General features: G+C 38.2%; 1 long non-coding RNA gene across 1 annotated transcript in view; it reads left to right on the plus strand.

The window, feature by feature from the left end:
- LOC129639852 (uncharacterized) overlaps nt 1-23,019 on the plus strand; it is a 40,321-nt gene extending 17,302 nt beyond the window's left edge. Inside the window, exon 3 of the long non-coding RNA XR_008708636.1 lies at nt 22,842-23,019. This is a non-coding gene — a long non-coding RNA (uncharacterized LOC129639852). The remainder of the gene's footprint in view (nt 1-22,841) is intronic.
- Nucleotides 23,020-23,064: the final 45 nt, after the last annotated feature.

Raw genomic sequence — 23,064 nt, forward strand, 5'->3', positions numbered from 1 at the left:
TTTTGATTTTTTCATCCATGTCTTAGAGTTTTCTTCATTTTAGTCTTTTGTCTCGTTAAGTAGGTTGATTCCTAGGTATTTTATTCTCTTTGTTGAAGTAGTGAATGGAGTTGCTCCTTAATTTCTCTTTCTGATTTTTCATTGTTAGTGTATAGGAATGCAAGGGATTTCTGTGTATTAATTTTGTATCCTGCAACTTTACTAAAGTTGTTATTTCTTTTTTTATGATAGCACTTTTTCATTAGCTTTATTAAAATTAATTGCTTTATTTTAATTGGAGGCTAATTACTTTACAATATTGTAGTGGTTTTTGCCATACATGATATGAATCAGCCATGGGTGTACAAGTGTTCCCCATCTTGAACCCCCTTCCCACCTCCCTCCCCATACCATCCCTCTGGGTCATCCCAGGGCACCAGCCCTGAACACTCTGTCTCATGTATCAAACCTGGACTGGCGATCTGTTTCACATATGACAATAAACATGTTTCAATGCTGTTCTCTCAAAGCATCCCACACTCGCCTTCTCCCACAGAGTCCAAAAGACTGTTCTTTACATCTGTGTCTCTTTTGCTGTCTTGCATATAGGGTCATTGTTACCATCTTTCTAAATTCCATATATATGCGTTAGTATAATGTATTGGTGTTTCTCTTTCTGACTTATTTCACTCTGTGTAATAGGCTCCAGGTTCATCCACCTCATTAGACCTGATTCAAATGCACTCTTTTAAATGCCTGAGTAATATTGTGTATACATACCATGGCTTTCTTATCCATTTGTCTGCTGATGGACATCTAGATTGCTTCCATGTCCTAGCTATTGTAAACAGTGCTGCGATGAACATTGGGGGACACATGTCTCTTTCAATTCTGGTTTCCTCGGTGTGTATGCCCAGCAGTGGGATTGCTGGGTCATATGGCAGTTCTATTTCCAGTCTTTTAAGGAATCTCCACACTGTTCTCTATGTGGCTGTACTCGTTTGCATTCCCGCCAACACTGTAAGAAGGTTCCCTTTTCTCTGCACCCTCTCCAGCATTTATTGTTTGTAGATTTTGATAGCAGCCATTCTGACTGGCATGAGATGGTACCTCATTGTGGTTTTGATTTGCATTTCTCTGATAATGAGTGATGTTGAGCATCTTTTCGTGTGTTAGTTAGCCATCTGTATGTGTTCTTTGGAGAAATGTTTGTTTAGTTCTTCAGCCCATTTTTTGATTGGGTCATTTAGTTTTCTGGAATTGAGCTGCATGAGCAGCTTGTATATTTTTGAGATTAATTCTTTGTCAGTTGCTTTGTTTGCTATGTCCTTAGCTTTTGACAATTTTTTTTCTTTATTTTTGCCCATGCTGGGTTCTTCATTGCTGTGCAGGCTTTCTCTAGTTGTGGCAAGCAGGGGCTATTCTTCATTGTTGTGCCAGCTTCTCACTGCATTGGCTTCTCTTGTTGCAGAGCATGGGCTCTAGGATGCTCAGGCTTCAGTAGCCGCGGCATGTGGGCTCAGTGGTTGTAGCTCACGGGCTTTAGAGTGCAGGCTCAATAGTTGTGACACAGATTTACTTGATTCGTGGCATGTGGGATCTTCCTGGACCAGGGATTGAACCCATATCTCCTGCATTGGCAGGCATATTCTTTACCACTGAGCCCCCAGGCAAGCCCCTAAAGTTTCTGTTTCAATAGAATTTAAACCACTCATGTAGGAAGAAACTAGATTTTGATGGAACTCTGTGAAATCTTTAAAAGAAGCATTTTGTATGAGTGTTTATGGGTTTGTACATTGAAGAAAACAAGCAGCATGTATTCAAAAGACATTTGAAATAATGACATTGAAAAGAAGACATTTCTTCTTTCCACAGATAATAATTGCTGTAAGCCAGTTGATAGTGGATGTAGCACTAAGTGGAGGATCAAGATTTCAGGAGTTTATTCATTATCAATCACTTTGCAAACAGTGACAGACCTAGGAAGGTATGTTCTCACTGTAACTGAAAAATTAGAACCATGTTCACTGTTAGGGGCGTTTCTCTCCTCAAGTTAAGCTGTGCATTGGATTCACAACTTTCATATAGTATCAAGTACAGAATGTGAGCTTCAGAGGTCAAGGCTTTGTCTAGTCCATCCCTGTTCCTCTAGCACCTAGAAGACTGCCAGGTACACAGTAAATATTCAGTATTAGTTGAATGGGTGAATGAATGACTATACTATGTATACATAATTATTATATAATTTGAATTTTCTCTGGGCTTGATATTTAAACTTACTTAGAAAAGAAATGTTTTTTTTTTCCAACTGTTGTTCCCATTTATAAGATTGGCTAATTAAGCACTGAGTTCGAAATTTCACAAAACTTCACTTACTAGAGTAGCTAACAGCTGACTTATCCTTTGCCAGCAGATGAGGAATGGCACAGAAGGGATTCATTACTTGATGATTTTCTGAGCTTAAAGAATCATCTGTTAACTGGGGCCTGCCAGAGATACTTATTGGCAAACCCACATCCAAGGCTGTCGTTCTTGGGCAACATGGCTGAGGCCAAACCCACGACCTTGAACACCGTCAGTCTTTCCTACCTATATACTTAAAACCTAAAACGTTGTAAAAGTTCATGTGTTGTTTTGTTGCATGGAGAGTAGGTTCTGTTCTTCAGTGATGTACATGTACAAGGGAAGAATATTCCCTTGGCAATAGAGAACGTTTCCTCCCAGAGGAATCATCCCCATTCTTGGGAAAGGTCATCTTCCAGCATAATTTGAAAATTTGTGTAAAATCTGGAAAAAAAAAAATTTCACAGTCACAGCATACTTGATGTTTGGGACATGTTGAATCTTTGTACCAAAACATATTCCCATAGGAATGTTGCTTAGACTGAAAAACCAACAACAACAACAACAACAAAAACACAAAAACAACACTGAATAGTACCAGCCATTCTCAGGCTGGGATAGTTTGCTTTTCAGCCAGTTTTACTGGTTCCCTAAGAAATCAGTATATGCTCCAACTAATCCCAAGAGCGCAGAAATAGCTTATGTCATTTAGCATCTTTTACTCATACCCTAAGAGTTTATTTTCCTAGTTTTTTACCATCCTTAATTCCATGTTATATAAAAGTTAGACTAACAACTTTTTCAAAGTAAATGGGGTCTGTTTTAGACCTCCTTGATAGGAAATCTTTTTTCATGATTCATTTGTGAGATGACAGTTTTATTCTGGTAGTGCAATCATTACCAATAAACTCTATTACAACAAATGTATAGCTTTCTCCCAGTAAATGAAATCTCTACTAATGTATAAGAAGAGAAGAAGAATCTCTACTAATGTGTGTATATATATATACACACACACACATATGGATAATAATTTTTAAAAGTCATCTTTAAAGAAGACACTTTTGAATGTAATTGTCTCCACCTTTGGTGGTATTCACATTGAAAAGCTCCCTAAGGCCTGTTCCTGTCCCTACTCTTCTCAGAACCCTACATATAATTGTGATTACTCTGGTGGAGTGAATAGGAAGCCATAGGACTAATAAGGAGGAAACTCTAACTTTGTGCTTTTGAGGACAAAAGCAATGCTTTAGGAGAAAGTAATGATCTCTTTAAACTCTTCAGAGTGTTCTGTGATTCATAAACTCTTATTTGCATAATTGGAAATGTCTAGAGTATGGTTTTCACATTAAAGCATATGGCAGTTGGGAGATGGAAGAGTGACTAAGGTCCTGAGCTCTGTAGCCCAACTGCCTGAGTGTCAGTACTGTATCACCTACCAACTTCGCAACTTTGGCCAAACGACATAACTGCTGTGTACATTGGTTTTCCCATTGGTTAAATGAATTATAATAGTACTTAATTCATACTGTTGTTATAAAGTTTAAAACATGTAAAGTGCCCAGGCCACTGCTTGGCGCATAGTATGATATCAATATTTAGTTACTATTGTAACTAAAATTAAACAATAATGGCAAATATGGATTACCTTCATGGCAATCGAATTGACAGCAGAGGAGGTGGGGTCCAAAATCAGGTAGTCTGGCTCCAGAGTTCGTGCTTTTATGTGTTAGGAATATACTGCCATCAAACTCACTGCTTTTGAAGCCTGAGATACTAGACTATTTTTTTAAAGAATTAGTGTAAAACTCTTTAGGCATGCCCACATGCCAAGAACCAAGAATGAAATACCGTAATCTCTGACAAGGGGTAAAAGTTCTATGTTATTCCTAAAATGGGCTGCTTAGGCTTAGAGCACACCAATAATATTGATAAATATGTCTTTTTTGTTTGTTGTGATATTGGGCAACTGCTTTTCCCTCAGAAGTCAAAGACTTGACCAAGAGAATCCATACTGTTCTTATGGCAACAGCTCAAATGAAGGAGAAGGTGAAGGACCCTGAAATGCTAATTGATCTCCAGTATAGCTTAGCCAAGTCTTACACAAGTATCTCAGAGCTCAGGAAAACCTGACTTGATAGCATGGCCAAGATTCATATAAAAAATGGAGATTTTTCAGAGGTGACTACTTATGACTTTGTTCGAAACACAAGCCCTCCCAAACCCCTGGAGCACAATCACACGGTTCCTTCTTTGTCTCCTTTTTCAGGCAGCAATGTGTTATGTCCACATATCAGCTTTGGTTGCAGAGTTTCTTCATTGAAAAAGTGAGATATTTCTATTCTTAGGGATGGGGAGAACTTAAGTTAGCCCAAGGAGGCTTGCAGCTTGTAGCTTGCAGCTATGAATGGGATATGATTGAGCTCTGAAAAATATGCTCACCTTTCATCTCACTCACTGTTGAACAGAAGTTGTTCTAAAAGAAAACTGGATTGTTCATTTGCCTTCTGCTTTCATTAAGAGTACAAGAATAAGTTAAATAGTGCAGGGCCAGGCCTGATGCTCAATGTTTGTTTTCCAAGACTGTCTCCCTGGAAGACTGCCACAGATTAAATTCTTCTCAGGGCTTATGGGAAGCTCTGGATAACATACATCACTTATTTTCCCCTGTCTGCCCCAACTTTACCAACAACTGTCCAGGAATTATATCTCTACAGCATCTTAGTATAACAGTATTTTGGTATTAAAAGGGAGTTGAGAGGACTTCCCTGCACTCCCAGTGCAGGGCTCATGTTCTATCCCTGGTCAGGGAATCAGATCCTTCATGCCACAACTAAAGGTCTCACCTGCTACAACTAAGACCCAGTGCAGGCAAAGAAAGAAAGAAATATATTTTTTAAAATGCTAAAAAGACAAGAAAGGGAATTCACACATCAGCTAGATGGCCCTATAATATGTCGTTTGTTTGTATACCCATCTCAAGAACAATTTGGCATCCATACATGGATGAAGTGCCTTTGTGGGAGCTGTGGGATCCAGCCCCACATACCAAGGGACCTGGGAGGAATTTTACCCACCCATGTATCAGATAATGGGCAGACAGACCTGTGTTCTGTCTGTGGACCTTGCAGTGGCCTATGAGCTGCCTCCAGCCCCTGTCAGCTGCAGTCTAGGATCCCCTGGAGAATACTTGCTTTAGATAATCACCCACAGACAAGAAAGCTTTGGGGGAAGTCCAGAAGTCCAGTGGAGAAGTTCCAGCATGCTATTGGAGCAAAAATTATACAAGTTTGAATGCATTGAAGAGGGTAAGAGGAATAGTTTGATTTATTCATGTCACCTTTTTGACAAAGTGGCACAGCTCAGTGCCAAGAGAGACTTTCTCATCCTTTATTTCTAATGCAGGGAAAAGTGAGAGCATATGACGAGGTACTGTGTTTCCCAGCAGCACAGGATGCTCCCAAAGAGGCCCATTTCTCTCTTGCTCTATCCAGAGTAGTGAGTTGTGAGCTGAATGACGGAGGCAGGAAGAGGCTGAGGGAGCAGCAGATAGGATTCTGAGAGGGCATTACATGCAAGCAGACCCTACTAACCACATCATGGACTCCATGAAAAAGCCTGCCAACAGATCCCTAGAGACATTTAGACTGTGGATCCCCCACTGGCCCACAGGCACCCCCTGTGCTCCATGTGCCTCAGCCACACTCTCCTCCATCCTGTAGGTGGATGTATGTGCTTGCTGCTGAAGGCAGTGAGAGCCAGCTCTGGCAGATGGATACTGAGCATGTGCAGAAAGCCAGTCAGAGTTTGTGGGCCTGGGAGAGACCACAAGTAGCACCACCTTTGGGAAATCAAATGGGAGGCTGTTAGCACCTGCCCTGGTATGTTACATGATCGAGAAAAGACATATATGCTCATGAATTCTGTCATATGTGGGAGCCAGAATCACAGAGCAGGTGTATCCATACAAGGTCTGTGAAAGCCTCAGAATCCCTAGCAGGACAGATGGAAAGTATTTCTCACCCAAAATCAGTCAGTCAAATTGGTTGAAGGTGGCTGCTATTTCAAATGTGAAGATAACAATGCAAAATTTCAAGGAACATGAAAAATTAAGGAACTATGAAACTACCAAAGGATCACAATAATCTTGTGGTAAGAAAGACATGGAGATCTGCAATTTATCCAATAAAGAATTCAAAATAGCTTTTCTAAGGAAGCTCAATGAGCTACAATAAAACAGAAATTTTAGTAAAATCAGGAAAATAATATGCAGACAAAATGAGGAGTAAACAGATATGGAAATCTTAAAAAAATAACCAAACATTTTCTGGTGCTTATGAATACAATGAATGAAGTTAAAACTGAAATAGAGCGTATTAAGCACAGAATGGATCAAGCAGAAGAATTAGTCTGAATTAAATTTTGGTCAAAGGGTACAAATTTCTGCTTACAAGATGAATATGTTCCAGTTATCTAATGTATATAGTGATCATAGTGAACAAGATTGTTTTATATACTTGAAAGTTTCTAAGAATGTAGATCTTAAATATTTTGAAATTATCGAGTCAGAGGAGAAAGAAGAAAAAGGAAAAAGAGTGAAGAAAGCCTATATGATCTATGGGATGCTATCAGCAGAAACCTTAAAGGCTAATAGAGGGTATAATGATATTTTTCAAGTTCTGAAAGAAACAAATAACTGCCAACCAAGACTACTTCGTCCAGCAAAGTTGTCCTGGAAATGGACAGATGAGCACTTTCCCAGGCAAACAAAAGTTGAGGGAGTCCATCACCACTAGACCTGTCTTCCAAGAAATGCTGAGAAAAGTTCTTCAACTTGAAATGAAAGGATGTGAATTAGTATTATGGAAACATGAAATGGATCCACATGAATGGATGAAGAAGACAAGGCACATGTAGTCAATGCAAAGAAGGGAATCCTACCATTTGTGACAACACAGCTGGACCTTGAGGATATCATGCTAAGTGAAAGAAGTTCGAGAAAGACAAATACTGTATGATCTCACTGATATGTGGACTCTTCAAAAGCCAAACTTGTAGCTGCAGAAAGTAGAATGGCAGTAGCCAGAGGGATGGCAAAAATAGGGTGATTTGGGTCAAAGGGCACACATTTCTACTTACAAGATGAATATGTCCTGGATATCTAGTGTATATAGTGATTATAGTGAAGAAAATTGTGTCATATACGTGAAAGTTGCTAAGAAAGTAGATCTTAAATATTTTCACTCTGTCCGAAATGGTAATTATGTGTGGTGATGAACTCTAATGTGGTGATCATTTCACAATATATACATGTATCCAATCAACACATACACCTTAAACTTACACAGTGTTCAGTATCAATTATGTCTCAATAGAGCTGGGGCTGGTTGCAGGGGTGGGAGGGGGCCACAAATGGAATCATGGTCTTAAAGGGCTCGGGATTCGGCCAGTGTAAAATCAGGAATCTGCCTGAAAGCTTCTCTTTCCAAAATTAGTATTGGTGCCTACTGTAACAACTACTTAAATAGTAAACAGTTGAGTTAGGAGAATAGATACACATACATGTACGGCCGAGCCCTTTGCTGTCCACCTCAAACTGTCACAGCATTGTTATTCAGCTCTACTCCCATAGAAAATAAAAGTTTTTTAAAAAATTGACATTGGGCACTTCAAAGAAACTTCCCACTGTCTATCATAATTGCCAAATTATTAGGTTGGCCAAAAGCTTCATTTGGGTTTTTTGTAATATCATATGGAAAAGCCTGAAAGAACTTTTTGGCCAACCCAGTATTACCTTGAAGGCAGTCACATGAGTAACGTTACTGCAAAAGGAAACCATCTTGTGGAAGTCACATTACTGTGGTTTTGACTACGAGAAAACTACCTTGTTTTATTTTTTAATTCCAGAATTTCTACAGTTAGCTATATTTTTTCCCAAAGACAATGGCATGACTAAAATGATTCATTTTACTTTTATTTATTTATTTATTTATTTACTTGTATTTAAATTTAACACTTTCTGTTTGGGACTAAATTTCTTTTCAACAATCATATGTTGGAAATTGGTATCCTCTAGTATTTTCTTTTTAGTTCATATGTGGTTTTAAAATGGAGAAGTAGATTAATTATCAAAAGCAGGCCTCGGTTGACATTTGTTTTTTTTTCCTACATCACTGGTATGCCTGTGAAATTGCCATAAAAATAAATATTGAAATTGCACAACTGCAGTTACAAAAAAGCTAACAAATATGAGACCCCTAAACACAGTACCTAATAAAGTTTTAGGTGTGTCTTTCAGATATATCAGGTTAATATTATGTCATCTTTTCAGTTATTAGAAATTTGAAATGAGTTTTATGTCTACTATGTATAAACTTATACCTGTTAGATACAGAAAATAGTTAAATATAATAAAATATTTCCTCAGAATTTTTTCACAAGTGCAAAGACCTTAAAATTAAGCAAAAGTCAAGAATTATTTATCTCCATTATCAGTACTTAAGCTTTTAGAATTATAACTATAGGATTGGACAAAGAGCAACTAAAATATATAAATATTGCTGTGAGATTTTTTGGACATTGGCTTGAGGCAGACAGCCTGAACACCAAACAATGTGACATATTTCAATAAGTGAAACAGTGCTTTTAAACTAATCATTTCAATATTTATTTCACAGTACTTTCAAGGGTTTTTTTTGTTTGTTTATTTTAGAATTTCTCCTTCATAGAAATCAAAGAGCCCTTCTCAGGGTAGGAAAAAATGATATTTTTCATTTTAACAAAAGGTAATGTTAAATTTAAGATAAGTTTACATATTTATTTATAGATGCTATTTTTAAGCCTGGAAAATTCTTACTGACTTAAACTATAAAATCTTATTCTGAAATGGTGGCATTAGTAAAATCCTTAGTTTCCTTCCCTTAGCCTCAATCATTCCAATGTTCCAAAACACCTGATTTTGCTAATTTTGTGATTAAAGTGTGATAGTTATGACAAGGTAAACCACTAATGGTTGTCTGAGGAGGCCTTACAAATAGTTGTGAAGAGAAGAGAAGTGAAAAGCAAAGGAATATACCCATTTGAATGCAGAGTTCCAAAGAACAGTGAGGAGAGATAAGAAAGCCTTCCTCAGTGATCAGTGCAAAGAAATAGAGGAAAACAATAGACTGGGAAAGACTAGAGATGTCTTCAAGAAAATCAGAGACACCAAGGGAACATTTCATGCAAAGATGGGCTCAAAAGGGCAGAAATGGTATGGATGAAACAGAAGCAAAAAATATTAAGAAGACATGGCAAAAATATACAGAAGAACTATACAAAAAAGATCTTCATGACCCAGATACCCACGATGGTGTGATCACACACCTAGAGCCAGACATTGTGGAATGCAAAGTCAAATGGGCCTTAGGAAGCAGCACTAAGAACAAAGCTAGTGGAAGTGATGGAATTCCAGTTGAGCTATTTCAAATCCTGAAAGATGATGCTGTGAAAGTGCTGCACTCAATATGCCAGCAAATTTGGAAAACTCAGCAGTGGCCATGGGACTGGAAAAGGTCGGTTTTCATTTCAATCCCAAAGAAGGGCAATGCCAAGAATGCTCAAACTACCGCACAATTGCATTCATCTCACATGCTAGTAAAGTAATGCTCAAAATTCTCTAAGCCAGGCTTCAATAGTATGTGAACCGTGAACTTCCAGATGTTCAAGCTGGATTTAGAAAAGGCAGAGGAACCAGAAATCAAATTGCCAACATATGTTGGATCATTGAAAAAGCAAGAGAGTTCCAGAAAAACATCTATTTCTGCTTTATTGACTATAACAAAGCCTTTGACTGTGTGGATCACAATAAACTGTGGAAAATTCTTCAAGAGATGGGAATACCAGACCACCTGACCTGCCTCCTGAGAAATCTGTATGCAGATCAAGAAGCAACAGTTAGAACTGGACATGGAGCAACAGACTGGTTCCAAATAGGAAAAGGAGTACATCAAGGCTGTATATTGTCACCCTGCTTATTTAACTTATATGCAGAGTACATAATGAGAAATGCTGGACTGGATGAAGCACAAGCTGGAATCAAGATTGCCGGGAGAATTATCAATAACCTCAGATAGGCAAATGACACCACCCTTATGGCAGAAAGCAAAGAAGAACTAAAGAGCCTCTTGATGAAAGTGAAAGAGGAGAGTGAAGAAGTTGGCTTAAAACTCAACATTCAGAAAACTAAGATCATGGCATCTGGTCCCACCACTTAATGGTAAATAGATGGGAAAATCACGGAAACAGTGACAGACTTTAATTTGGGGGGCTCCAAAATCACTGCAGATTGTGACTGCAGCCATGAAATTAAAAGACACTCACTGGCTCCTTGGAAGAAACGCTATGACCAACCTAGACAGCACATTAAAAAGCAGAGACATAACTTTGCCAACAAAGGTCCATCTAGTCAAACCTTTGGTTTTTCCAATAGTCATGTATGGATGTGAGAGTTGTACTATAAAGAAAGCTGAGCGCCAAATAATTGATGCTTTTGAACTGTGGTGATGGAGAAGACTCTTGAGAGTTCCTTGGACTGCAGGGAGATCCAACCGGTACATCCTGAAGGAAATGGGTCCTGAATATTCATTGGAAGGACTGATCCTGAAGCTGAAACTCCAATACTTTGGCCACCTGATGCAAAGAACTGACTCATTGGAAAAGACCCTGATGCTGGGAAAGATTGAGGGTGGGAGGAGAAGGGGACGACAGAGAATGAGATGATTGGATGGCATCACTGACTCGATGGACATGAGTCTAAGTAAGCTCCGGGAGTTGGTGATGGACAGGGAGGCCAGGTGTGCTGCAGTCCATGGGGTCGCAAAGTATAAGACAGGGCTGAGCGACTGAACTGAACTGAAATGAACCCACTAATTTTAAAACACAAGTTAAACTCAATCTGTTACCCTGTCTTCCAGTCTGAGAAATCCATAACCTAAGTAAGACCTGGATATTCACAGAGTAAATAAAAGTACATTTGAGTACAGGACTGAAAGAAAAATTTCCATTTACACTTAAGACAAACTTATTTATCAAAAATAATAGAGCAGTTGTAGAACCCTTTGATTTCTATCAAATATCCTTTTATGATTAAGACAAAATCTGACATATCAATTGCCAAAATTTTTCAGTTTTCACAAAGTTGTATGCCATTTCTCTTGAAGTCATCATAAAGCTTTCTTTTTCATCAGGATGGAATGAAATGCTACAGCTGACGCACTGGAGACAGATGTTCTCCTGTTTTGAGTTTTTAAGGAAAAAAAAATAGTTTGTCCTATTGGGTGGTAGCCTGAGTGAGCAAAGACTTGGTCCGCAGGCATCCCGAAGTGACCACAGAAGACCAGAGAGGGGCCATTTCTAGATCCTGCTTTTCATGTTTCAGGCACTGAATGGAAAGGGAAAGTGGAGAGAGAGGTACAGTGCTCCCTGCCTCACCCCCACCCACAAACTTCTTTCAGCCAGAGCTCTTGCTCTTTGTACCAGAGATCTCAAGGATCTCACTTTCTTCCCTTTTTCTAAGTTACCTCTAAGCGGTGATATGCGGTGTTGGTTACTCCCACTCCCAAAAATACATAATCAAAAAACAGATCTAAATTTCCTTACTTCTACTTTGTCTGCAAACCTCAACATGTTCTAGGTGTCATTCTCTGGAGACTAGACTCCTGCACCTCTTCCTCTTCTCTTCCTGACACAGTGCACAGCTGTTTTCCCCCAGAGTAGACAAGAATCAAGTGTGCATTCTTCTACCACCACAGAGCATCCGAGATTCAGCAAAGCTTCAGGCCTGTAGAGCTCCTCCATCACCCCAGGAAAAGGAATTTCCTTTCCCATAGAGTCTGTTCTTGTCATGCCTTATAGGGTAATGTTGGTCCCTTTCCCAAGTCTCTATACCCGGATCTGACAGCTTCAGTTCTGCATAGCTTTTCCTTTCCTCAGTTCCTTCCCAGTTACAGCCTTTCCCCTTTAGCCCTCCACTTGAGGCTTATCTCCTAATTCTCTTCTAACTAGCAGTCTTATTTTAGCAAGGGTAGCATTCCCACCCTCCAAACTCTCCTCCCCTTTGTCCACGGGACCATTTGTGCTCAAGGTAGTGGTCTAGTTGGACAGTTTGCATCTTGCTTGCCCTAGGATAACATCAGGAAAACAGAAACAACAGCTCTGAAGGACAGAATCAGGAATCCAGGTCACATACCAGAAAGATTTAAAGCAGACCCTTTAAGACCATGTGACATAATGCTACATAGGGCTACAGAAGAGCCCTCACACAGATATACACTGGCCTAGATTTAGTCACTTGTTTCATCTGAAACAAGACTAAATGAAACAAGACTAAAGGGAATCAAAGTTTTCCCCAAGCATTTTGAAGACCCACAAAAAAGAGTCCTCTTATCATTGGATAGTTTGGTGGGTGTATATATATACATATATATATATATATATATGAATATGTGTGTGTATGTGTTGGGATTGAACCCAGGTCTCCTGCATTGCAGGCAGATTCTTTACCAGCTGAGCCACAAGGGAAGTATATATATATATATATATATATATATATATATATATATATATACACATACATACACACACACAGGAGATGATCTTTCATTGGAGATGCATCATCAGGCATAGGAATCAAGATAATGCACTTAGCAAGAAGAATGGATTGCAGTAACTCTTAACCTGTTTGTTTCTGAGAGGAACCATAATTTATCCTCCCTCTACTTGAGATACACACCAAAAGACTCTTTCCCAAGATGCTTTGGCCCCATTTTGTCCTCTCCTAAATCCCAGGCTTCTCGAGAAACCTTGGATGTGGGAATCTTTTAGAATAAACTATCCTCAGAGTAGACAGAATTGTTCCCCCAGCCATGGATGTAGCTGCCTGAAGCCCTCAGGAGGTTGACTGTTTTCTTTGTTAAGGACTATCTTCTTTATCTGTTCACTCAAGTTTTGGGCCCTTATCCTTAACTGCCTAACTCTTCACTTTATAAAGGTAATCAAGTGGGATATTTCCTTCTAAATTTCAAAACGTTCTCTCAGTGCACTACTACTCAATGAGTGTCCCATAGACCAAGACATGATACATGATCAGAATGCTGAGAAATCTCAGTATGATGTTTGGCTTTCTTAAACCTTCCTTCTTCCTTCTCCAGCCTCTAACACCAGGAAGCTTACCAAATATTTAGTTGTGAGAACATCATTTCTAAGCATCACTATTAGATTGTAGAACAGTAGATGGCAAAAGCTGTTTGTCCCCTTTGCGACCAGTGATTTTCTACTGACTGGCAGATTCAGTTATAAGGAGACTGAATTTTCCTTTAAAGTGACAACCCACTTATATAGGGGTAAATGCAACCACAGCAGGAGTGTTGGGACATGTTCCTAAGTGCAAAATCTGTAGGGCAACCATGTGGCCTTCTATCCCCAGACTCTTGTTTGATGGTAACAATTTGGTCCACAATCCTACAGCAGCTGTTCTCAGCTTGGGCTCACTTCTTACCTCCCAGCGGTCCAACTGCAGTCACTTACTATACCAACTGCTAGCAATTATTTAATTTTATCTCAAGAAACCTAGTTTACTTCTTGGTAGCTTTGGTAAAACTAATTCATTGAATACTTGTTGTATGTTAGGTACTGTCCTAACACTTCACATTTCTTTGAATTCTTATAAGTAGTTGCCATCTGTTTTACAGATACAGTCCTAGAGAGATAAACATATCTAAAATCATACAGTTAATGATAGAACTGAGTCTATCTAACTCCAAAAACTCTAGCTCTTCCAGTGTCCCATCCAAGGATGCTTCATCCCTGGCATCAATTTTATTTCCTGCCTCTCTTTACAAGTCCTAGGCCACTTTCCAATTATTCAGTAAAACAAGGAACTAGAGATGATTACAAAAGCTCATCAATGTTTACCTGAAAAGTACGTGCCCTTTTTGTTTAGATGACAGACAATAAACATACACAGGATCAAAGAGTTAATAACAATTTTTAGATCACATTAGGAAAACATATACTATAGTAGGTATTGCAGATGAGGCATAGTCAGGGCATGAAATTTACTTGTAAGTACCTTGAGCTCAATGTTTGGGGAAAAGACTGGTAGGAGGTATAGTAGAGAGAGAGAATTGTTAAAATTGCATGGGGTGGGGGGTGTTTGTAACTGAAAATTACACTTATGGCTATGTTCCTTACCAAAAATATGTATATATTTTAAGGATAACTAATGAATGCAAGTCTTTCATTTACAAAACACTTTTATTTTTTTTATTTTTTTTTAATTTTATTTTATTTTTTAAACTTTACATAATTGTATTAGTTTTGCCAAATATCAAAATGAATCTGCCACAGGTATACATGTGTTCCCCATCCTGAACCCTCCTCCCTCCTCCCTCCCCACACCATCCCTCTGGGTCGTCCCAGTGCACCAGCCCCAAGCATCCAGTATAGTGCATCGATTTCACTGCATTTTATTCACACAGAATTATTCCCTAATGGATGTTCAGCCTTCAAGAATATTACTCCCAACATAGATGAAGAAGGAGCAATGAAGGAGGATGCTGGAATGATGGATGTCCATTATAGTGAAGTAAGACTCCAAGGCCTACATTGCCAGTTAGATAAATGTAACTTCTTTAAATATATTTACATTAAGAAATTATTACAGCTAACTTAATTTGAAAGGTAACTAAGGGTTGATGAACTATAAGGATTAAAACTACCCAGGGAACAGATGTCCCTTTTTGGAATGTGGAGCCCTATCTCTGCAACAGTTCTTACTGTCTAGTTTTAGAAATATACCATATATCATCATCCCATCACCTTCCCAGAAACCAGATCATAGTCACAATACTCTGGAGATATCTCCATAAAAAATAGAGTTAACAATGTAACAGCTAAGGAGAGGAGGCATCTTCTCCTCTTTTAAAGATGTTTTAAAGATGAAAAATTTCTGCTCTGAGCTTCATATGGATAGTAAACAGCTGCTGTTGTCACTCGCTCAATAAATATTTGTTGAGCACTGACTTATGAGCAACGCTTTGGACTTGGTGATAGAAGAGCTATAAAATAATTAGATACGCTGATTCCCTGACCTCCAGTGTCTACCTAAAGAGACTACCAACCTACACAAAATAGAAAGAAAACAGGCAGTGCCATCTGAATGATACAGACAGTATGTTCCGTGTAAAATCAAAGGTAAGAAATAACTTTGGCCTGCGGACAGTTAGGATTAGAGAGAGATTTAAAGAATGAGGATGCCCTGAAGGCATTTCAGCAGCAGAGGATAGCAGGGTTAAAAGTTAAGCAGTGGGAAAGTGTAAGGCGTATTTTAGGGGGCACAGTGAATGGATCATTTTGGCTTAGCCATTGGGTTCACATAGGGAAGAGTAGTAGTGGAGGTCTGAATTTGAGAAACTTTGAATGTCTGGACTTTATTGATTAGAATGTTGAGTTGCTGTCAAAGATTTTTGAGCATAATAACAAGATGAAATGAAGCAGGAGGAAAGGTTAAATTGGTGGTTATGTGGGAAACGTATTGGAGGTCGATGGATGGCGGCTGGGGGCAGAGGCTGGAATGTGGGCTGCCCTGAGTGTCCAGTTGTGAAGCAGCCAGGCCTAAACCCAGCTTGTGACAGGTTCAGGGACCACTGAGGAAAAGAGGAGACTTGCTGGCTGTGTAGGAGAAGAGCAAAATGTAACACTGAGATTTCAGGTTTGGATATGTATAGAAAAATGATGGATGGATGATTTTACAGGGAAGGTGATGAAGTCTATTTTTTGATGAGTATTGAATTTGAAGTATCAGTGGAAGGTTATTGAAATGGAAACAACATCAGGTCATTAGACATTAAGAACTGAATCTAAAGAGAGAGATCAGGATTGCGGAGCTACATCTGGAAGTCATAGCTGTGTGAGAAGCAAAGCACACTGATAATGGGAGATAATATAGCAAGTGAAGACCAGAGAACCAAGGACTGAATCACAGTGACGTTCACATTTAAGGAATGTGAAGACCAAAAAAAGAAACAACAAAAGGGGGTGTCTGAAGTGCTTGAAGGCCCACAGAAATGAATTTTTTTAAGGTTGTATTAAGAAACATAAAATGCAGCAGTTTAAAGTGATAGAGACACACTTTGTACTCTATGAACTGTATTTTTTACATATAAGCAATTTCAAGCTAGCTCTGGTTCATTTAGCTAAAAGGATCTATGCCTAGAAGCTTTGCCTCCTACCTCTTCTTTTTGCCTACTACTTCTCTGTGAGTCTCTCTCCTCAGCAGTATAACTAGAGGCACAGATGTAGAGAGCGGACTTGTGGACACAGTCAGGGGAAAGAGAGGGTGGGATGAATTGAGAGAGTAGCATTAAAATGTGTACATGACCATATGTAAAGCAGATAGCTAGTGGGAAGTTGCTGTATACACAGGGAGCTGAACCCGGTGCTCCGTGATGACCTAGAGGGCTAGAATCTGGGGGTAGGAGGGAGGCTCAAGAGAGAGCCTCTTATACACACACACACACACACACACACACACAGTTAATGACTGACTCATATTGTGTGGCAGAGATGAACACTACATTGTAAAGCAATTATCCTCCAATTAAAAAAAAAAGATTCAAAACAGTAGGAGCCCGTCTAGCAACAAAAATGCTGGAGTGGGTTGCCATTTCCTTCTCCAGGGCCTCTTCCCCACCCACGGATCAAACCTGGGTCTCCTGCATTGCAGGCAGATTCTTCAGCGTCTGCACCACCAGGGAAGCCCCAAATGATTAGCACATGGTATGAAATCAATAAATATTCTTAAGTGAAAATTAATAAAGCTAATAATACTATCCTGGTCACTTCACAATAAACATGAAGGTTCTTTGTAAGTCATTGGTGCTACATAAATGTCCGGCTTTATCACTGACCAACTGGATAGTAAACTTGGCTTTTACTCCCAGAACTTAGAAGAGTTGATGTTTAAAACGTGTTTGCTGGATTAATTAATCATAACAGAGAATCAGATACTTGAATTTTAATCCCAGTTCATTGCTTGACTGTGAAGCCTGGGGTAAATTAATTCATTTTTTGGGTTTTAGTTAGATGGTTTTCATGTAAGATCTCCAGTTTGTGTGGGCTCACAGCAGGAAGATTCCAGGGAGTTCATGGGAGAGAAATGGATTAGCACAACTGCAGTTACATCCTTTTTTCCAAACAGCAGCTTCAGCTTAGTCATAGAAGTGGCCTTAAGCCTGACCCTTTTTTGTACTCCAAGGGAAAGTAGTAATATTTCTTATTAGTCAAGAACTATAATCAGTTTCCTATGTAAACACATTTGTTACAACTCTTTTGTGTTCTACAGTAATAATTTATATGTGCCTTTCATTTAAGGTACACAGATAGAATCATATTCTCCATAGTGCCATTTTATGTTTCAGTTTATATAATAGGGCTTCTTCCTCATGCCCTAGCCAATGGAAAATAACTGCCACTGATTTACAAGTTTTATTGAAATGAAAAATACAAATTAGTGTTCATTTAGTGGTTTCTTTAAGTAGGTGAATTAACCCATTAATAATTTAATTTGTTTTTAAGACTGCATTTCTGACTTTTGATTTGAAATAGTTTTAAAGAAAAATTAACATACAATAAAATGCACACATATTGGGTGTACAACTTGATGAATTTTGACAGTTGTCTACACCCATATAACACCATGGTAGCACATTACCACGAAACAAAAAAGTAGAACATGTGCATTACTCCAGAAAGTTCCATTGCGCCCATTTCCAGTCAGTCTGCCCAGCCCCAATATCTCATGTAGATTAGTTTTAACAGTATTTGGTGTCATAAAAATGAAATCATTCAGTGTCTATCTTTTGAATCTGCCTCTTTTGGTTGGCAGGAATTTTTTGAGATACATCCAAGTTGTGGAGTAAATCATAAGCTCTTCTTCATGGCTAAATATTCTATTCTCTCGATAAAACATTTTAAAACCCATTCTCCTGTGGATGGATTTTGGATTGCTTCCAGTTTGGGACTGTTATGAATAAGGCTGCTTTAAACATTCTTATCTATGACCTTTTATGAACCTACGCTTTAATTTTTCTTGAGTAAATACCCTACTGGTTCCTCGGGAAGTTTTATATGTAACTTTATATGAAATTGTCAAGAGTTTTTAAAAGTGTTTGGACAATTTTATATCCCACCAACAATGGATGAGAGTTCCAGCTGCTTCACTTCCTCACCAACATTAGCTGTTGCTAATCTTTTCGTATTTTTGCCATCCTATTAGACAAGAAGTGGTATCTCACTGTGTTTTTCATTTGTATTTCTCTAATGACTAATGGTGTTGAGCATTTTTCATGCAGTCTTTGTCTCTCATTTACCTTTTGTGGAATGTTTGTTCAATTCTTTTGCCCATTTTAGAAATTGCATTATTCTTTTTGTTGTTGTTGATTTATGGGAGTTATATCTATATTCTGGATATAAGTCCATCGTCAGATATATGTGCTGCAGATTATTTACCAGTGTTTGATTCATTTGTGTATTTTCTTCACTAAGTCTTTTATTGAGCAGAAAGTTTTGGTTTTGATAAAGTCCAATTTACTCTTTTTTAATGGTTTATTTGTGTGTGTGTGTGTGTGTGTCTGTATGTGTATGTTTGATCTAAGAAATCCTTCCTTACCTTGAGACTGTGAAGATATTGCCTGATATGTTCTGCTATGAACTTTGTTCCTGAGTTTTATGTTTGGGTCTATAGTCTCTTTAGAATTCATTTTTGAGCATATAATGAGATAGAAGTCAAGATTCATTTTTTGTAGACAGGAATTGTACATAGTCCACACCATTCGGGGAGAAATAAAACTTCTTGCACACCTGCTGAACTGCTTTGGCACTTTAGCTAAATTTCAGTTCTTTATGTTTGTGATCTATTTCTAGACTCTGTTTTGTGCCACTGATCTGTTTGACCATGTTGATACCAATATCACACTGTCTTGATTGCTGTAAGTTTGTAAATTATGCAGTAATATAGTGTTATCCTTCAACTTTGTTCTTTTTCAAAGTAATTTTGGCTATTCTGTATCCTTTGATTTCCATATAGAAGTTCAGATCATCTTTTCTCTTTCCTCAAAATAGCTTGCTAGAAGCTTTGTCGAGATTTTGTTACATTTATATATCTCTACGTGGAGAATGGATAGCTTGAACAATACTGAGTCTTTCAATCAAGTCTTGTTTAGGTTTTTAATTTCATCCAGCAATATTTTGTGCTTTTTCAGAGTAGAAGTCCTTTCCTGGATATTTTGTTAGATAATGGATGTTCTGATGCTACTGGAAATAGTATTGTTTGGTTTTTTAATCTTGTTTTTCAATTTGTTGTTGCTACTATACATAAATACAGTGATTCTATATGTTGCTCTTATGATCTGCAACCTTGCTAAATCCTCTTGCTTGTTTTAGTAGTTTGTATATTCCTTAGGAGTTTCTACATACACCATCATGTCATCTGCACAGAAAGATAGTTTCACATTTCCTGATCTCTTTCCCTTCTCTCTTTCTTTCTCTCCTGCCATTACACTGGCTAGCACCTTCAGCATAATGTTGAATAGAAATGATAAGAGCAGACAGTTTGATGTTCCCAAATTGAGGAGAAGAGTGTTCAGCCTGCAGGTTTTTAATAAATGCTCTTTATCAGACTGAGAACAATCTCTTCGATTCCCTGTTCTGGGTGGATTCTTTTTTAACATTGCGAAGGGATATTGAATTTTTTCAAAGTCTTTTTCTGCAACTATTGCTAGACATCACGTTTTTTCTCTTATTCTGTTTACATGGCTCTTTCTGTTTACATTGGATTTTTTCCTAATTGTAAACCAACTTTACATTCCTGGGACAAACATTACTAGTTTTTAATAGATTTTTTTTAATTTCCCCAAAGTTCCTCCTTTCTACTGTTGATAGAAAATTTTACTATTAAATGTTAATATATAGATTATTCAAGTAGCAACATTTAATGAACAATGAATGTTCAAGTAGCAACATTTAATGAATATCTATTTACTACCACCCTGCTAGTGACTGAAAAAAACAATATAATAAATGTGTTGTCCCTACACTTAAAGAGTCACAGTCAACTTGTAAAGTCAGATACATATATAACGGGCAAGTATAGTGATAAATATCCACCCAATGTGGTATCATAGTAAGAAAAATAGGCCTCTTGTGTCGCTACTCTGTGTTAATCAGGAGAAGGATCCTGGAAGAGGTGAAATCTAACTTTTCTTACAAGGTTAACTAAGTGAAAGGGATTAAAGGACACGAGGGTACAGAATGGACAAAGGCACAAAGTTAAGACAACACTGTGGTGCTTCAGAGAAGCTAATAGTAGTTCATCACTGCTGGAGCATTAGGTACAAGGCTCGCTTGAGGAGCGATGATTTTATAAAATATCAGCCAGATCGCTGCAAACCTTGTGTGCCAAATGAAGGAATTTGTCCTTAGTTCTTCAAATGATGGGGAGCCATGAGATTACAAGGGAAGAGGGATGTAGTCTGGTTTGTATCTTAATCAAAACCCTATGACAGATTTGTGGAGGATAGATTTGAAAGTGCCAAGGCTGGAGCCAGGAAGATCTGTTAGAAAACTATAATGACATCTTGAACCTTAGCAATGAGTGTAGAAATGGAGAGGAAGGGTCAGATTTGAGAAATATGTAGGAAGTGAAAGTGGCAGAACTTGACCATGAACTAATTAGAGGATGAGTCAAGACTGAGAGCGTATTAGTTTCCTAGAGTTGCCATAACAACATACACAAACTGGGTGATTTAAAATAATAGAACTTTATTGTCTCACAGTTCTAGAGTCCAGAGGTTGGAAATCAAGGTGTCACCAGAGCCCTGTTCCCTCTGAGACTCTGGGTAGCAGCCTTCCTTGCCTCCTCCTAGCTCTGATGGTGGCTGTTGGTCTTGGATTTCCTTGGCTCGTAGCTACATTACTCCAGTCACTGCCTCTCTAGTCACGTGGTGTTCTCCCTGTTTGGAGTAAGGCTCACCCAGTAAATCACTCCTGTAAGTAAGTCACTTAAGTATGACATCAACTTCACTCATCATTATCTCCAGTGACCCTATTTCCAAATAAGGTTACATTCTGAGGCAGTGGGAGTTAGGGCTTCAGCGTATCTTTGTGAGGGACACAGTTCAACTTACAACAAAGAGGAAAGTCAAAATTGCTTTTAGTTTTCTAGTTCAGAGTCTATAGGATATGACTCCTGGCTAGGTAGGAAATGCAAGGGAGAGAGCTAGTTTAGAAAAAAGATGAATTCAGAATTGACTACAGGATGTACTTTAAGAGCCATTGTAGCAGTCACTTCTATAGGTCTGAAATTCATCTCTTCTAATGAGGTGGACGAAACTGGAGCCTATTATACAGAGTGAAGTAAGCCAGAAAGAAAAACACCAATACAGTATACTAACGCATATATATGGAATTTAGAAAGATGGTAACAATAACCCTGTGTACGAGACAGCAAAAGAGACACTGATGTATAGAACAGTCTTATGGACTCTGTGGGAGAGGGAGAGGGTGGGATGATTTGGGAGAATGGCATTGAAACATGTATAATATCATATGAAACGAGTCGCCAGTCCAGGTTCGATGCACGATACTGGATGCTTGGGGCTGGTGCACTGGGATGACCCAGAGGGATGGTATGGGGAGGGAGGAGGAAGGAGGGTTCAGGATGGGGAACACGTGTATATGTGTGGCAGATTCATGTTGATATATGGCAAAACCAATACAATATTGTAAAGTTAAAAAATAAAATAAAATTTAAAAAAAAAGATAGAAACAAACTGTTAAGACTTATGGATAGTATGAGTAATTGGCATCATCTTTTCATTGTTGAGAACATGAGATGATAGTTGTTTTATAGAAGCTGTTATTATGGCAAAGAGATCTCTATCTTGAGGTATTATATTATCATTCTCACTAGTTTTAGAACCAATAGTTAGGAAGGAAGCATTGTTGACCAAAATCACATCATTTTAATGAACACTGATGTCACTGAGGCAACAGCTTGAAAACTGTGAAATTACCTTAAGAGTCGATTAACTGTGTGTAAATATAATTTTAGTAGAAAGCAAAAATCATTGACATTTATAGGCTTAGTGGAATTTACTTAGTGGCATTTAATATTCTCAGTTTGGAAAATACTTCTCAACATGTTACCATTTGTAACTACGGTTAACATCTTGATGATATGCAAAACAAAGTAAATAGTTTACTATTGTCAATATTCACTTCATACTTTTAAGAATGTGGTTTCAATACCAAATATTTCAAGTATGTCATTTAGAAAATATAGTCACACAACTATACTCCTTCTCTACATTTCCTTAAATTTAGTACATTCTGTTTTTTATTCATTTGAAACAGTTCAAACTGCATTTGCCCAGAGCTCTAAAAGTATCTCTAATTCCTCATTCCATTTGTTCTCAATGCAGGAAGTTTTGCTGGAGTTGCTGGAACATTGTGTGGATGGCTTAGGGAAAGCAGAGCATTATGAAGTAATTTCTGAAATTTCTAAGTTGATTGTTCCAATTTATGAGAATCGTCGAGAATTTGAGGTAAGTAACTGGTATGTTTGCATCATTCACCTATATATTTTATTTTGGTCTGAAGTTGCTATCCTTAAAAAACGCTGAAAAGTCCTAAAATTACAGTCCT

Source organism: Bubalus kerabau, chromosome X (genome assembly GCF_029407905.1).
Source record: "Bubalus kerabau isolate K-KA32 ecotype Philippines breed swamp buffalo chromosome X, PCC_UOA_SB_1v2, whole genome shotgun sequence".
NCBI classification, from domain to species: domain Eukaryota; kingdom Metazoa; phylum Chordata; class Mammalia; order Artiodactyla; family Bovidae; genus Bubalus; species Bubalus kerabau.